Source organism: Dryobates pubescens, chromosome 28 (assembly GCF_014839835.1).
Source record: "Dryobates pubescens isolate bDryPub1 chromosome 28, bDryPub1.pri, whole genome shotgun sequence".
NCBI classification, from domain to species: Eukaryota; Metazoa; Chordata; class Aves; order Piciformes; family Picidae; genus Dryobates; species Dryobates pubescens.
The window spans coordinates 1,400,648-1,417,128 of NC_071639.1; positions in this window are offsets into that span (position 1 = coordinate 1,400,648).

Genomic DNA, 16,481 nt, shown 5'->3' on the forward strand with positions numbered 1-16,481 from the left:
CCTGCCCCATAGGCAGCTGCCCCTCAGGCTGCACACACAGCCAGCTGCCCCTCAGGCTGCCCCACAGCCAGCTGCCCCTCAGGCTGCACACACAGCCAGCTGCCCCTCAGGCTGCACACAGCCAGCTGCCCCTCAGGCTGCCCCACAGCCAGCTGCCCCTCAGGCTGCACACACAGCCAGCTGCCCCTCAGGCTGCCACACAGCCAGCTGCCCCTCAGGCTGCCCCACAGCCAGCTGCCCCTCAGGCTGCACACACAGCCAGCTGCCCCTCAGGCTGCCCCACAGCCAGCTGCCCCTCAGGCTGCCCCACAGCCAGCTGCCCCTCAGGCTGCACACACAGCCAGCTGCCCCTCAGGCTGCCCCACAGCCAGCTGCCCCTCAGGCTGCACACACAGCCAGCTGCCCCTCAGGCTGCACACACAGCCAGCTGCCCCTCAGGCTGCACACAGCCAGCTGCCCCTCAGGCTGCACACACAGCCAGCTGCCCCTCAGGCCGCTCCTTACAGTGCTGGGCAATCACAGCGTGCTAGGGGCTGGCAGAGATGGAGGTCGCCGAGTGCTGCCCCCCTGCCAAGGTTCACCCAAAGCACTGTGTGCAGCACAACAGGCAACAGAGACAGAATAGAATAGATTGGAATGGAATGGAATGGAATGGAATGGAATGGAATGGAATGGAATAGAATAGAATAACCCAGGTTGGAAGAGACCTTCACAATGCCACTGCCAGAAGCCTCCCAGAGACTGCTGCCAGCCAGCAGGCAAAAATGCTGCAGCAAGGGCCCTGCCTTCGGGGGCTGGGACTGGGTTTGGCTGCACAGAGCCAGAGCCCTTGTCCTAAACCTTTACATTTGTCAGAGGCAGGATCACAGGATCACGGGATTGCAGGGTCACAGCTTCACGGGATCACAGCATCACAGGGTCACCAGATCGCTGGGTCACATGCTGACAAGATCACAAGATCACAGGAACACAGGATCATGGGATCACAGGTTCACGGGATCACAGCACCACAAGGTTACTAGATCACTGGATCACATGCTGACAAGATCACAGGAACACAGGATCATGGGATCACAGGTTCACGGGATCACAGCATCACAGGGTCACCAGATCGCTGGGTCACATGCTGACAAGATCACAGGATCATGGGATCACAGGTTCACGGGATCACAGCATCACAGGGTCACCAGATCACTGGGTCACATGCTGACAAGATCACAGGAACACAGGATCATGGGATCACAGGTTCACGGGATCGCAGGATCACAGCATCACGGGGTCACAGCATCACAGGGCCACCAGATCACTGGATCACATGCTCACAGGATCACAATATTACAGGATCCCAAGACCACATAATCACAGGATCACAGGTTCACAAGATCACAGGATCCAAGGATCACAGGTTCACAGGATCACAAGATCACAGGTTCACAGGATCACAGGCTCACCAGCTCACAAGATCACAACATCAAAGGATCACAGGTTCACAGGATCACAAGATCACAGGTTCACAGGATCACAGGCTCACCAGCTCACAAGATCACAGGATCAAAGGATCACAGGTTCACAGGATCACAAGATCACAGGTTCATAGGATCACAGGCTCACCAGCTCACAAGATCACAGGATCAAAGGATCATAGGTTCACAAGATCACAGGATCAAAGGATCATAGGTTCACAAGATCACAGGATCAAAGGATCACAGGTTCACAGGATCACAAGATCACAGGTTCACAGGATCACAAGATCACAGGTTCACAGGATCACAGGCTCATCAGCTCACAAGATCACAGGATCAAAGGATCACAGGTTCACAGGATCACAAGATCACAGGTTCACAGGATCACAAGATCACAGGTTCACAGGATCACAGGCTCACCAGCTCACAAGATCACAGGATCAAAGGATCACAGGTTCACAGGATCACAAGATCACAGGCTCACAGGATCATAGGATCACAGCTCACAGGATGTTAGGGGTTGGAAGGGACCTCTGGACATCTTCCAGTCCAACCCCTGCCAGAGCAGGAGCAGAGAATCCAGCACAGGGCACACAGGAACACATCCAGACAGGGCTGGGAAGGCTCCAGAGAAGGAGACTCCGCAACCTCTCTGGGCAGACCAGAGGGTACAGCTCAGGGCTGGCATTGCTGTAGGCAGCTGGGCATGGATGTGCTTTCTGTTAGTGAGGGCAGCTTCCAGGGGCAGTTGTGTGCCCATGGCACCTGGGCCAGGGCTTAGTGGCCATGGTGGGGTTGGGTTGGTGTTGGACTGGATGCTCTTGGAGGTCTCTTCCAATGCCAACAAATCTGTGATCCTGTGATTCTTTCTCGGTGCATTCAGCCACTCCTTTGCCCAGCAGCAGCCTCCCCCAAGCCTGGCAGGAGGCAGTGGTGTTCAGGGCCTTCACCTGGATTCCCCTTTACTGCACAACCCTTTCCTGGAGGCTTGGCTTCCAGCCTAGCAGCATTACTCACCCTCCCTCTCCCCAGTAAAATCAATAAGCCTCTATGGCAGGGGAAGCCTGACAGCCTTGGCCTCCTGTCCCTGCAGGCTTCATGCCCCCTGGCTTTTTAAGGTCTACCAGCAGCCTTCTGGCAGGAGTGGATCTTGGAAAGCACTCCTCAAGAGGAGGAGCAGTTTGCAGGACTGAGCTCCTTCGGCCTCACCCTTTGCTTGCTCTCTTCCCTACCCATCACTGTCATTCTCTCTCTTTTCCTCCACTTTTCTGTGGTGACCCAAAGGGCAAATTGGTGTAGGTGAGATCAGGAGGCTTGGCAGAGATCCTTGCCAGGCTCCTCAAGCTTCTGTGTGCACACAGCCCAGCACCTAGGGCAGTGGCAGCCCCTCTCCTGCCCCTTGCAGGCTGTCAGCCTGCAGTCTCACTGTGCAGAGCTGGCATGGGGAGCTGCCAGTGCCAGGGCAGGAACATCCCCAGGGGTGCTGGGGAACGAGGCTGGTGAGAGGCTTCGAGCACAGCCCTGGGAGGAGAGGCTGAGGGAGCTGGGGTTGCTTAGCCTGCAGAAGAGGAGGCTCAGGGGAGACCTTCTTGCTCTCTGCAACTCCCTGAAGGGAGGTTGTAGCCAGGTGGGGGTTGGTCTCTTCTGCCAGGCAGCCAGCAGCAGAACAAGAGGACACAGTCTCAAGCTGTGCCAGGGGAGGTTTAGACTGGAGGTGAGGAGAAAGTTCTTCCCAGCAAGAGAGATTGGCCACTGGAATGTGCTGCCCAGGGAGGTGGTGGAGTCCCCATCCCTGGAGGTGATCAAGAGGGGATTGGATGTGGCCATGGTTTAGCTGTCAGGAGGTGTTGGGAGACAGCTTGGACTTGATGATCTCTGAGATCTTTTCCATCCTGGCTGATTCTATGATGGCAGCACAGAGCTGCTTTCTCTTGCCCAGCAGAAAGGGATGGAGCCAGGCAGTGGGGTGTAAAGTGCAGGCTGCAGAGACAAGTAACAAGGTGCTGTGAAATGACAAGGGAGTGACCATGCAAGGAGAAAGGGCAACCAAATGTCTTCCTAAGAGTCCAGCAGCAGTACAGAGAGAGACACAAGCAGTTGTGCATGCAGCTCAAACACTACATTGCAAATCCTCTTAGGTCCTCTTTCCTTAAGAGGAGAAAATACCATGGCTGGAGGAGCTGGGGAAAGTCCTGGCCCTTCACCCCTTCAGGGCACAGCCAGGCCACTCACCTTAAACCTTTCCTTTGAGGTCTTGCACCTCACTCAGCATCACCTGTCCCATCTGCAGACCACAGAGCTGATCAAAGGAGCACCTCCCCTGTGGGCACAGGCTGGGAGAAATGGGGCTGTTCAGCCTGGAAAAGAGAAGGCTCCAGGGAGACCTCAGAGCAGCCTTCCAGTACCTGAGGGGCTCCAGGAGAGCTGGGGAGGGGGTTTGGACAAGGGCTGGGAGTGCCAGGATGAGGAACAATGGCTTTGAGCTGGGAGAGGGGAGATTGAGACTGGAGATGAGGAAGGAGTTCTTGGCAGTGAGGCTGGGGAGACACTGGCACAGGCTGCCCAGGGAGGCTGTGGATGTCCCCTGCCTGGAGGTGTTCAAGGCCAGGCTGGATGAGGCCTTGAGCAGCCTGGGCTGGTGGGAGGTGTCCCTGCCCATGGCAGGGGGTTGGAACTGGATGATCTTTAAGGTCCCTTCCAATCCAACCCACTCTGTGATTCTCTGGTTCTGTGACCTGTAGCCTGTTCTCTCTCTTGCTTTCCCTGCATACCTTGCTGCAGGAGCCTGTGCTGAGTCCCTGTCCTGACCTGTTCAGAGGTTCAGCTGAGTTAAAAATGTGGCAGGGACAAGGAACAGAGAAGCTTCTGCTGCTGGTGAGAAGGTGCAAGGCTGAGTTGTGTGGAAGAACAATTGTTGTGACACTGAACTCCTGACTCTTGCTGTGCAGTCTGTAGCTCTAACACTGATTTCATTTCATTAGCAAATCCTCTCCTTCCCTGGGCAGCCTGCTGGCTTTGCCACGCTTCATCCACCATCATTTACCAGCAGACCTAAAGCAGAACTGAACACCCACAGTGTCTTTCTTCTCTCCAGCTGCAGAGGACATTGTGTTTCCTTTTGGATCCATTCTAATTTAGCTTTTTAAACTAGGATTGTAACCACTTTGAAGGCCAGAAAGTTAACTCAGATGAGCTTTGTGGTCTCTGAATCTCTGGACTGCTTCCAGAGTGCCTTTGCTGCTCCAGCAGTTGCCTTCTTCCACAGACTCAGAGACTCACAGAATTGTCTGGCTTGGGAAAGCCCTCTGAGATCATCCAGTCAAACCATCAAACCATGGCCCCAGGTGCCACGGCCACACATCTCTTGAACACCTCCAGGGATGGGGACTCCACCACCTCCCTGGGCAGCACATTCCAATCCCTGACCACTCCTGCAGCAAAGAAATTGTCCCTCATCTCCTACCTAAGCCTCCCCTGGCACAATTTCAGGCTACTTCCTCTCCTCCTGTCACCTGAGACTAGGGAGAAGAGACCAACCCCCACCTTAGTGCAACCTCCTTTCAGGCTGCACTGTGAGCTGCCTCTGAAAGGCTCTGGACAACTGTTTGGCTGCAGGGCAGACAAGCAGCATGGAACTGGACTGTAAAGTCAGCACCACATTTTTTACCCTAATTTTTGTCTCTAACTAAGCAGGGGTGGCAGCAGCTGGGATTAGAGAGCAGTGGCTGTGCTGAGGGTCCTCAAGCAGTGCATAAACAGGCTGTACACGGGAGCAGCACGTCACTAATCCCCAATAATGCAGGGAAGCCCCAGTGCAGATTAGAGGGGCTTGTGGATTAGGGGCTGGGAGGGCATCTGAGGGGAAGTCAGCAGCCATCATTCCCACTCCTGACCCAACCAGCCACAGAAAGTTTGACCAGCAAAGGATGCTTCTGCTGGGACAAAACTGCAATGGCATCAGGCTGGAGAGGGGGAAATGGCATGAAGCAAGGGCAAGGGGAGAGTCCTGTGTCTAGGAAAGAACAACCTCATGGAGCAGGGCAGGATGGGGACTGAGCTATTGGAGAGCCATGCAGAGGAGAGGGACCTGGGGTCCTGCTGGATTGAAGGATGCCCCTGAGCCAGCAAGGTGCTCTTGTGGCCAGGAAGGCCAAGGGCATCCTGGGGTGGATTAGAAGGGCTGTGGTCAGTAGGTGGAGAGAGGTTCTCCTGCCCCTCTGCTCTGCCCTGCTGAGGCCACAGCTGGAATATTGTGTCCACTTCTGGGCCCCTCAGGTCAAGAAGGACCTCAGGGAACTGCTTGAGAGAGTCCATCCCAGAGGCACAGAGCTGCTGCAGGCAGTGGAACATCTCCCTGTGAGGCCAGGCTGAGGCAGCTGGGGCTTGGAGCTGGGAGCAGAGGAGCCTGAGGGCTGCCCTCATGGCTGGGGATAAAGATGTGCAGGGCTGGAGCCAGGCTCTGCTCAGGGATGGCCAAGGGCAGCACAAGGGGCACTGGGGGCAAGCTGGAGCAGAGGAGCTGCCAGGGGAACAGGAGGGAAAACTTTGTCCCTGTGAGGCTGCTGGAGCCTGGAGCAGGCTGCCCAGAGAGGTTGTGGAGTCTCCTGCTCTGGAGCCTTTCCAGCCCCACCTGGATGTGTTCTGTGTGCCCTGCCCTGGGTGCCCTGCTCTGGCAGGGGCTTGGACTGGGAGATCTCTGGAGGTCCCTTCCAACCTCTGCCATCCAGGGACTCTGTGTTTCTGTGACAACAGTCCCATCTTGGTTGAACAAAACCCATCTTGACTGAAGCTTTTATACATGCAGGCTTGGCATGCAATAACTGGGCCCAGTATTGCCATTCTTTGTCATTTCTTCCATTCAGCCAAGTGAATAATCCACACTGGAAAAGGGAGAGTGTGAAGCTCTGGGCTTTGGGTCAAGCAACTTTTAAATGACCTGAAATGTGGGATACTAATGACTGTGGGTACAAGGCAGCCCAGATGGCTTGGCAAGGTCACAGCCATGCAGGGTGTGCTTTTTTAATGCTAATAAATGCCCTGAGGCAAACACTTTCAGAGAGATGGTTTTCAAGAGGGCTCTTCATGATGCACACTCTGCAGGTTCAGACAAGGAGTCTGTGCCTGCAGAGCTCATTGACCTCTGTGGATCTGGCACTCGAAAGCTGCTAATAGATTTCTCTGCACTCCACTGCTGCTCCTTGAGGGTCATTAATTCAACCAGAAATCACAGAAGGGAAGTTGGAGACCCAAGGGGTTTTAAAAGCTGAAGTATTCATTCCATTCTTCCTGGAAAGGCAACTGCAGCAGAGCTGGGTGGCTTCTCTGGATCTCCCCCAGCTCTGAGGACTGATGTGGTCAGGGTACAGCAGGGACAGAAACCTTCTCATGGTCACAATTCATCTTTCTGTGAGGAAGTTTTAGCATTGTGGGCAAAAATATACAATCCTAGAAGGGGTTTAGATTATCCAGTCCCACCCCCCCTGCCATGGGCAGGGACACCTCCCACCAGCCCAGCTTGCTCAAGGCCTCATCCAGCCTGGCCTTGGACACCTCCACAACCTCCCTCATTTCACTGGCTCAGCACCCTCACTGTCAAGACATTTTTCCTCATCTCTGCTCTCAATATTCCCTCTCCCAGCTCAAAGCCATTCCCTCTCCTCCTGGCACTCCCAGCCCTTGTCACAAGTCCATCCTCTGCAGTCCTGGAGCCCTTTCAGGTACTGAAAGGCTGCTTTAAGGTCTCCCTGGAGCCTTCCCTTCTCCAGGCTCACGTAGAGAACCTTTGTTTCTTATCAGAAAGAGAGAGAATGGTGACAATTGGAGACATCACCAGAAGTAACATTTTTCTTTCAAATCTGTTTTTCTGGCCTGTTTGCAGAACCACAGAACTGTCAGGGCTGGAAGGGAGCTCAAGGCTCAGCCAGTCCCAACCCCCCTGCCATGGGCAGGGACACCTCACACTGCAGCAGGTTGCTCACAGCCACCTCCAGCCTGGCTGCAAACACCTCCAGGCAGGAGGCTGCCACCACCTCCCTGGGCAGCCTGTGCCAGGCTCTCAGCACCCTCCTGGGGAACAACTTCTTCCTGACATCTAATCTACCTCTCCATTCCCCCTAGTCCTGGCCCTACCAGACCGCCTAAAAATCACTCAGCAGCTTTCTTGTAGCCCCCTTCAGCTATTGGAAGGCCACAATAAGGTCTCCTCAGAGCCTTCTCTTCCCACATATCCTCGTCTCAAGGGGGCTGCTGTAATGGTGCCTCAGTTAGGCTGAGATCTCCTGTGGGCAAAGCTATTTTCTAGCTCTGCAAACAGACCAAAAACCTGAACTAGGAACCTAAAGCTCTGCAGGACCGAGGTCGCAGCAGCCAGTCGATAGCAGCAGGAAAGCCCAGCTGCAGGGGCTTTGTCCAGGGCCAGGTTGGCCCAGCCAGCCCTGCCTGGCCCATCCAGAGGGCCCCGGGAGCTGCTCAAAGAACGCAGTGCAGGAGCTGCTTGCCATGTAATGATTGCATTAGCAGCACTCTCTGCCCCCTAATCGATGCTGTGATTGACAGCTTTGCAAATCAGATTAGCTGGCAGGCTGTGTGTGGCAGCAGCCTGCCGAGGGATGGAAAGCTGTGTGGGCCCCAATTCGTGGCAGATGAGGAACTGTCAGAAGGGATGAAAGAGGAAAGCTCTGCTGGGGCAGCTCTGCCGGGGCAGCTCTGGTGCTGCAGCTCTGCTGGTGCAGCTCTGCTGGGGCAGCTCTGCCGGGGCAGCTCTGCTGCTGCAGCTCTGCCGGGGCAGCTCTGCTGGGGCAGCTCTGGTGCTGCAGCTCTGCCGGGGCAGCTCTGGTGCTGCAGCTCTGCTGGGGCAGCTCTGGTGCTGCAGCTCTGCCGCGGCAGCTCTGGTGCTGCAGCTCTGCCGCGGCAGCTCTGGTGCTGCAGCTCTGCTGGGGCAGCTCTGCCGGGGCAACTCTGCTGGGGCAGCTCTGCTGCTGCAGCTCTGGTGCTGCAGCTCTGCCGGTGCAGCTCTGCCGGGGCAACTCTGCTGGGGCAGCTCTGCCGGGGCAGCTCTGCCGGGGCAACTCTGCTGGGGCAGCTCTGCCGGGGCAGCTCTGCCGGTGCAGCTCTGCCGGGGCAACTCTGCTGGGGCAGCTCTGCTGGGGCAGCTCTGTCGGTGCAGCTCTGTTGGTGCAGCTCTGCTGGGGCAGCTCTGCTGGGGCAGCTCTGCTGGGGCAGCTCTGTCGGTGCAGCTCTGCCGGGGCAGCTCTGCTGGGGCAGCTCTGTCGGTGCAGCTCTGCCGGGGCAGCTCTGCTGGGGCAGCTCTGCTGGGGCAGCTCTGCTGGGGCAACTCTGCCGGGGCAGCTCTGCCGGGGCAGCTCTGCCGGGGCAACTCTGCTGGGGCAGCTCTGCTGGGGCAGCTCTGCTGCTGCAGCTCTGCTGGGGCAGCTCTGTCGGTGCAGCTCTGCCGGGGCAGCTCTGCTGGGGCAGCTCTGCTGGGGCAGCTCTGCCGGGGCAGCTCTGCCGGGGCAACTCTGCTGGGGCAGCTCTGCTGGGGCAGCTCTGCTGCTGCAGCTCTGCTGGGGCAGCTCTGTCGGTGCAGCTCTGCCGGGGCAGCTCTGCTGGGGCAGCTCTGCTGGGGCAGCTCTGCTGCTGCAGCTCTGCTGGGGCAGCTCTGTCGGTGCAGCTCTGCTGGTGCAGCTCTGCCGGGGCAGCTCTGCTGGGGCAGCTCTGCTGGGGCAGCTCTGGTTCTGCAGCTCTGCCGGGGCAGCTCTGCTGGGGCAGCTCTGCCAGTGTAGCTCTGCTGGTGCAGCTCTGGTGCTGCAGCTCTGCTGCTGCAGCTCTGCCAGGGCAGCTCTGCTGGGGCAGCTCTGCTGGGGCAGCTCTGGTGCTGCAGCTCTGCCGGGGCAGCTCTGCCGGGGCAGCTCTGCTGGGGCAGCTCTGGTGCTGCAGCTCTGCCGGGGCAGCTCTGCTGGTGCAGCTCTGCTGCTGCAGCTCTGCTGGTGCAGCTCTGCTGCTGCAGCTCTGCCGGGGCAGCTCTGCTGGTGCAGCTCTGCTGCTGCAGCTCTGCTGCTGCAGCTCTGCCGGGGCAGCTCTGCTGGTGCAGCTCTGCTGCTGCAGCTCTGCTGGTGCAGCTCTGCTGCTGCAGCTCTGCCGGGGCAGCTCTGCTGGTGCAGCTCTGCCAGTGTAGCTCTGCTGGTGCAGCTCTGGTGCTGCAGGTCTGCCGGTGCAGCTCTGCCGTCAGGGCTGCCTCCCTGCAGCCGCGGAGTGGCCTCAGTGACTCCGTTCCCATCCTGCATCCCATCTCCGCAGCGCTGCTCGCACGCAGCCAGGGGAAGTTCCCACCCAATGACATCAGATTTTGTCTCTGCCTGCAGCCAGCCCCAGAGTTTTAAAGAGGTCTTGTTTGTTCCGTGGCTGAACTCTTCACCTTTTGATGCTGTGTTCTGCTGGGGGGTTGAAGGCACAAAGCCTGCTGCTGAATGTCCTGGCACTCGGCCCCGGCAGGCCCAGCCCTGGGTGGGCTGCGGTCCCCCCTCCGGTCACACCCTACCTGAAGTCCTGGTGTGTTAAATCACTTGGCCTGCTTCAGCCCTGGCTCAGCCCAGCACAGCCTTCAGCACTGGGTCATACCCTGGGAAGCAAGTGCAGAGCTCCTGGAGAGGTCTGCTTGCAAAACACAAACGACTGCAGGCAAATGTGTGGATGAACCAGGATGGGAGCGCTGGGGCTGCGCTGAGAGAAAGAGCAACAAAGGCAGCTCTTGGGAAGGCTAGCTCCTAGCCATGGGGAGCAGAGTGGCTGAGAGCAGCCAGGCAGAGAGGGACCTGGGGGCAGTGGTTGGCAGCAGCTGAACATGAGCCAGCAGTGTGCCCAGGGGGCCAAGAAGGCCAAGGGCATCCTGGCCTGCAGCAGGAAGAGTGTGGCCAGCAGGAGCAGGGAAGTCCTTGTGCCCTGTGCTCGGCACTGCTTAGGCCACACCTTGAGTCCTGTGTCCAGCTCTGGGCTCCTCAGGTCAAGAAGGACACTGAGAGACTTGAAGGTGTCCAGAGAAGGGCAAGGAGGCTGGGGAGGGGTCTGGAGCACAGCCCTGTGAGGAGAGGCTGAGGGAGCTGGGGTTGCTTAGCCTGCAGAAGAGGAGGCTCAGGGGAGACCTTCTTGCTGTCTACAACTCCCTGAAGGGAGGTTGGAGCCAGCTGGGGGTTGATCTCTATTCCCAGGCAGCCAGCAGCAGAACAAGAGGACACAGTCTCAGGCTGTGCCAGGGGAGGTTTAGGCTGGAGGTGAGGAGAAAGTTCTTCCCAGCAAGAGAGATTGGCCACTGGGATGTGCTGCCCAGGGAGGTGGTGGAGTCCCCATCCCTGGAGGTGATCAAGAAAGGCTTGGCTGTGGCCCTTGGAGCCATGGTTGAGTTGTCAGGAGGTGTTGGGTGTTAGGTCATAGGTTGGGCTTGCTGATCTCTGAGGTCTTTTCCAACCTGGCTGATTGGCTCTGTGAGCACACAACAGTGACACTTCTTTAGCCCTTGCTAAAGAGGAAACTTTAAATGACTTTTACACACTATCAGCAACCTTTCTCCTTCAGCTACAAATGAATTCCCTATTGATCACACACCCATGGAACCACAGAATAGCTTAGATTGGAAGGGGCCTTAGAGATTGTTGACTTCCAAGCCCCCTGCCATGGGCAGGGACACCTCCCACCAGCCCAGGTTGCTCAAGGCCTCATCCAGCCTGGCCTTGAACACCTCCAGGCAGGAGGCAGCCACAGCCTCCCTGGGCAACCTGTGCCAGGGTCTCCCCACCCTCGCTCTCAACAATTTCTTCCTCATCTCCAGTCTCAATCTGCCCTGCTCTAGTTTCAAACCATTGCCCCCATGGCAATGGAGAGAGGCTGATGCCCTCTGTCATGCCTTGGAGGGCTGGAACAGAAGGGAACAGAGCCCTGGGCAGAGCCCAGGTCCATGGGGACCCCAGAAACTCCTCCTGCAAGGGCCAGCTCGCCCAGCCCTTCCCACAGCCAGGAGGGAGCAGGGCCAAGGGGATCAGCCAGAAGGTGCTGGCCATACCCCACCTGCCCCTGAAATATCTCTCTGCCCCCCCCTGCCACACCACTCCTCATCCTCACTGGGAGCAGAGCCCTCCCCAGCTGGGGCAGGGGTTGCACCTCCCTGCCTGGACTCTTTCCTCCTCCTTGCCAGCCCCCAGTGAGCCCCTGCTGCCCTCACCCACCACTGGAATTGTTCTGGAAGTTCTTCTGCTGTCCCTCAGCTGCCACCTGAGGGAGGTGAAAGGCCTCCTCCAGTGTGGGAGCACAGGGAGGTTGTGAGGAGGAGTTGAGCTGTACAAGGAACAGATGTTTCAGTAAACACCTGGATCCTGATGGCAGTGGAAGGAGCTCTTGATGAGCCTGAGCTACTGGAGAGGCTCAGTCCCCAGTGGGTGAGGGGACTCCTTACCACAGCCACCCCCACTCAGCACTGGGGTTTGCCATAGCAGTGATCTCCAAGGTGTGGCCAGCAGACACTGCTCCAACGGATGCTGAGTGCTGCTCTCTTGCTTCCAGATGCTTGAAGGAGTAGCCAGGAAAAGCCAGGAATCCCATTTGGCTGCTTGTCACAAATCTGTATCTCAGATGCCTCTTGTATTCCCTGTCCTCACAGGGGAAGGCAAGGCCAGAGCACAGCTGGAGCACTCAGCAGAGACTGAACATTTTCTTGACACTGCTGTCCAGCTGTTGTGGTTGTGGAGCAGTTGTTGTGGTTGTGGAGCTGTTGTTGTGGTTGTGGAGGAGCTGTTGTGGTTGTGGAGCTGTTGCTGTGGTTGTGGAGCTGTTGTGGTTGTGGAGCAGTTGCTGTGGTTGTGGAGCTGTTGTTGTGGTTGTGGAGCAGTTGTTGTGGTTGTGGAGGAGCTGTTGTGGTTGTGGAGCTGTTGTGGTTGTGGAGCTGTTGCTGTGGTTGTGGAGCTGCTGTTGTGGTTGTGGAGGAGCTGTTGTGGTTGTGGAGCTGTTGTGGTTGTGGAGCAGTTGCTGTGGTTGTGGAGCTGTTGTGGTTGTGGAGCTGTTGTGGTTGTGGAGCTGTTGTTGTGGTTGTGGAGCTGTTGTGGTTGTGGAGCTGTTGTGGTTGTGGAGGAGCTGTTGTGGTTGTGGAGCTGTTGTGGTTGTGGAGCTGTTGTGGTTGTGGAGCAGTTGCTGTGGTTGTGGAGCAGTTGTGGTTGTGGAGCTGTTGTGGTTGTGGAGGAGCTGTTGTGGTTGTGGAGCAGTTGTGGCTGTGGAGCTGTTGTGGTTGTGGAGCAGCTGTTGTGGTTGTGGAGCTGTTGTGGTTGTGGAGCAGTTGCTGTGGTTGTGGAGCTGTTGTTGTGGTTGTGGAGGAGCTGTTGTGGTTGTGGAGCTGTTGTGGTTGTGGAGCAGTTGCTGTGGTTGTGGAGCAGTTGTTGTGGTTGTGGAGCTGTTGTGGTTGTGGAGCTGTTGTGGTTGTGGAGCTGTTGTTGTGGTTGTGGAGCAGTTGCTGTGGTTGTGGAGCAGTTGTTGTGGTTGTGGAGCTGTTGTGGTTGTGGAGCTGTTGTGGTTGTGGAGCTGTTGTTGTGGTTGTGGAGCTGTTGTGGTTGTGGAGCTGTTGTGGTTGTGGAGGAGCTGTTGTGGTTGTGGAGCTGTTGTGGTTGTGGAGCAGTTGCTGTGGTTGTGGAGCAGTTGCTGTGGTTGTGGAGCAGTTGTGGTTGTGGAGCTGTTGTGGTTGTGGAGGAGCTGTTGTGGTTGTGGAGCAGCTGTTGTGGTTGTGGAGCTGTTGTGGTTGTGGAGCAGTTCCTGTGGTTGTGGAGCTGTTGTTGTGGTTGTGGAGGAGCTGTTGTGGTTGTGGAGCTGTTGTGGTTGTGGAGCTGTTGCTGTGGTTGTGGAGCAGTTGCTGTGGTTGTGGAGCTGTTGCTGTGGTTGTGGAGCTGTTGCTGTGGTTGTGGAGCTGTTGCTGTGGTTGTGGAGCAGTTGCTGTGGTTGTGGAGCTGTTGCTGTGGTTGTGGAGCAGTTGCTGTGGTTGTGGAGCTGTTGCTGTGGTTGTGGAGCTGTTGTTGTGGTTGTGGAGCAGTTGCTGTGGTTGTGGAGCAGTTGTTGTGGTTGTGGAGCTGTTGTGGTTGTGGAGCTGTTGTGGTTGTGGAGCTGTTGTTGTGGTTGTGGAGCTGTTGTGGTTGTGGAGCAGTTGCTGTGGTTGTGGAGCAGTTGCTGTGGTTGTGGAGCAGTTGTGGTTGTGGAGCTGTTGCTGTGGTTGTGGAGCAGCTGTTGTGGTTGTCCCTCTGTGTTCCACAGATGGAGCAGGAGGTGAGCACATCCCCAGTGTTCTGTGGTCCTCAGGCAGCCTGGGACTGCTTGCTTGAGAGGATCCTCAGCGTGCACCTGCAGAAGGGAAGCAGAGTGGATGCTGTAGGTACATTGATGTATGTTCACAGATTGCATTGGTTGGAAGGGACCAGCCAAGGTCATCTTGTCCAACCCCACTGCAGGCAGCAGGGACACCCCCAACTACATCAGGCTGTGCAGGGACACATCAAGTCTGATCTTGAATGAGTCCAGGGATGAAGCCTCCATCACCTCCCTGGGCAGCCTGTGCCAGTGTCTCCCCAGCCTCCCTGTGCAGAACTTCCTCCTGATGTCCAACCTAACTCTGCCCTGCTCCAGTTTCAAACCACTGCCTCTCATCCTATCCCCACAGCCCCTTCTGGACAGTCCCTCCCCAGCGTGCCTGCAGGTCTCCTTCAGGCACTGGGAGGCTGCTCTGAGGTCTCCCTGGAGCCTTCTCTTCTCCAGGCTGAACAGCCCCAGCTCTCCCAGCCTGTCCCCACAGGGGAGGTTCTCAGCCCTCTGATCATCTTGGTGGGCTCCTCCAGACCCTCTCCAGCAGGTCCATGTCTCTCTTGTGTTCTGGTGGATGCTTTTGAGGGGGTTGCTGATAGGATTTTGTGCCTCTGTTGTGAATTCCTGATTTTAACTTCTTGCCACTGGAAAGTTTCAAAACTTGGCAGGGAAACAACGCCAGAAAGTGCAAGAAACTTCAAATGACTCAGAAAGCAACAGGGAAGTAAAGAAATGTTCCCCTGGGAGACCCTTACCTGGGTGCTCTGGGGGCCCCAACACAAGAAGGACATGGACCTGATGGAGCAGGTCCAGAGGAGGCCAAAAAGATGATCAGAGGCATGGAGAACCTGTGCTCTGGGGACAGGCTGAGGGAGTTGGGGCTGTGCAGCCTGGAGAAGAGAAGGCTCCAGGCAGACCTTGGAGCTGCATTTCAGAATCTCAGGGGCACTACAGGACAGCTGGAGAAGGACTTTTTAGGGCTGTGGTGATAGGACGAGGGGCAATGGTTTGAAACTGGAGCAGGGGAGATTTAGATTGGACATTAGGAAGAAGTTCTTCACTCTGAGGGTGGTGAGACACTGGCACAGGCTGCCCAGAGAGGTTGTGGACATCTCATCCCTCAAAGTGGTCAAGACCAGGGTGGATGAGGCCCTGAGCAAGCTGGGCTGGTGGGAGGTGTCCCTGCCCATGGCAGGGGCTTGGAACTGGATGATCTGTAAGACCCCTTCCAGCTGAAGCCTTTCTGTGATTCTGTTCAGTGCTTTTGCAGGCATTTGGCCTCAGTCCTTCACAAGCATTCTGCTCCCTGTTCTGCTCTGCCTTTGTTGGAGAACTGAGGCCAGGAGTGCCAGGTGGAGCCATGGGGCTAAGAGAGGACTCTTCTGATGAGCCAATGGCATCTTCTTTCCCTGTGTGATCTGTCACACCATGATGTGCTCTTCCAAAGCATTCCTAGGGAATGGGCTGCCTGCCTTCCACAGGACACTGAGACACAAGAACTTCCCCAAGCACCCTGCTGACTCTGTTCCCACGAGCTGTCAAGGGTCTTGGACCTTAGAGCTGCCTTCCAATACCTGAAGGGACCCTACAGAAAGGGACTTCCTGAGGGTGTCTGGAGACAGGACAGGGGGGGAATGGTTTGAAGCTGAGGCAGAGCAGGGTTAGAGTGGAGCTGAGGAAGAAGTTCTTCAGTAGGAGGGAGCTGAGACTCTGGCACAGGCTGCCCAGGGAGGCTGTGGCTGCCTCCTGCCTGGGGGTGCTCAAGGCCAGGTTGGATGAAGCCTTGAGCAGCTGAGTCTAGCTGAGAGGTGTCCTTGCTCTTGGCCATAGCAGGGAGGTTAGAGGAGATGATCTCTTAAGTTCCCTTCCAACCTAATGCATTCTCTGATTCTCTGCTTCCATCAGCTGTGGGAGGGGGTGAGGCTGCCCACAGCTCGTTCTGAGGTTCTTTAGCTGGATGATTCTGGAGTGTGCATGGGAGATACTGCCCTGGAGACATAAACATCCATTTGACTCTCAAGGATCATGGGACCAGGGTGGGGCTCAGCCTGTTTGGCACAGCTCTCCTGGGACTCCATATGAATAAACCCCATCCCCCTCAAGCTGCATTTCTGCCAAGGTTCTATTTGTCAGCCCCATGGAAGTGGCTCAGATGTGCTGATGGTCCATAGCTGGGCAGGCTGGGAGCCCTCTCTCACACAGCCCCCTCCACTCACCAGGAGATTGCAAACTGAAGGCTGAAACAAGAAAACCTTTACCCTCAGGAGGAAAATGGCTTGGCATGTGGTGCTCAGGCCTTTCCTAGGGACTGGTCTTCAAGCAGGAGTCAAGGCCAGAGCTTCTACAGGCACACAGAAATCTCCTGATGGGGCAATAGCCCCTGTGCAACAAGGGACAGGATGAGAGGAAGCAGCCTCAGGCTGTGCCAGGGGAGGCTCAGGTTGGAGATTAGGAACAATCTCTTCCCAGCAAGGGCTCTCAGGCCCTGCCCCAGGCTGCCCAGGGAGGTGCTGCAGTCCCCAGCCCTGGAGGGGTTTCAGAGCTGCATGGATGTGGTGCTGAGGGCTGGGGGGTCGTGGCAGTGGCTCAGCAGCAGGGATGGGGCTGTGAGCTCGGGGGGAGAGGTTGAGGTGATGGTTTCAAAGGCCTCTTCCAGCCTCCACAGCTCTATGGTGCTTTGCATATTCCTACATGAAG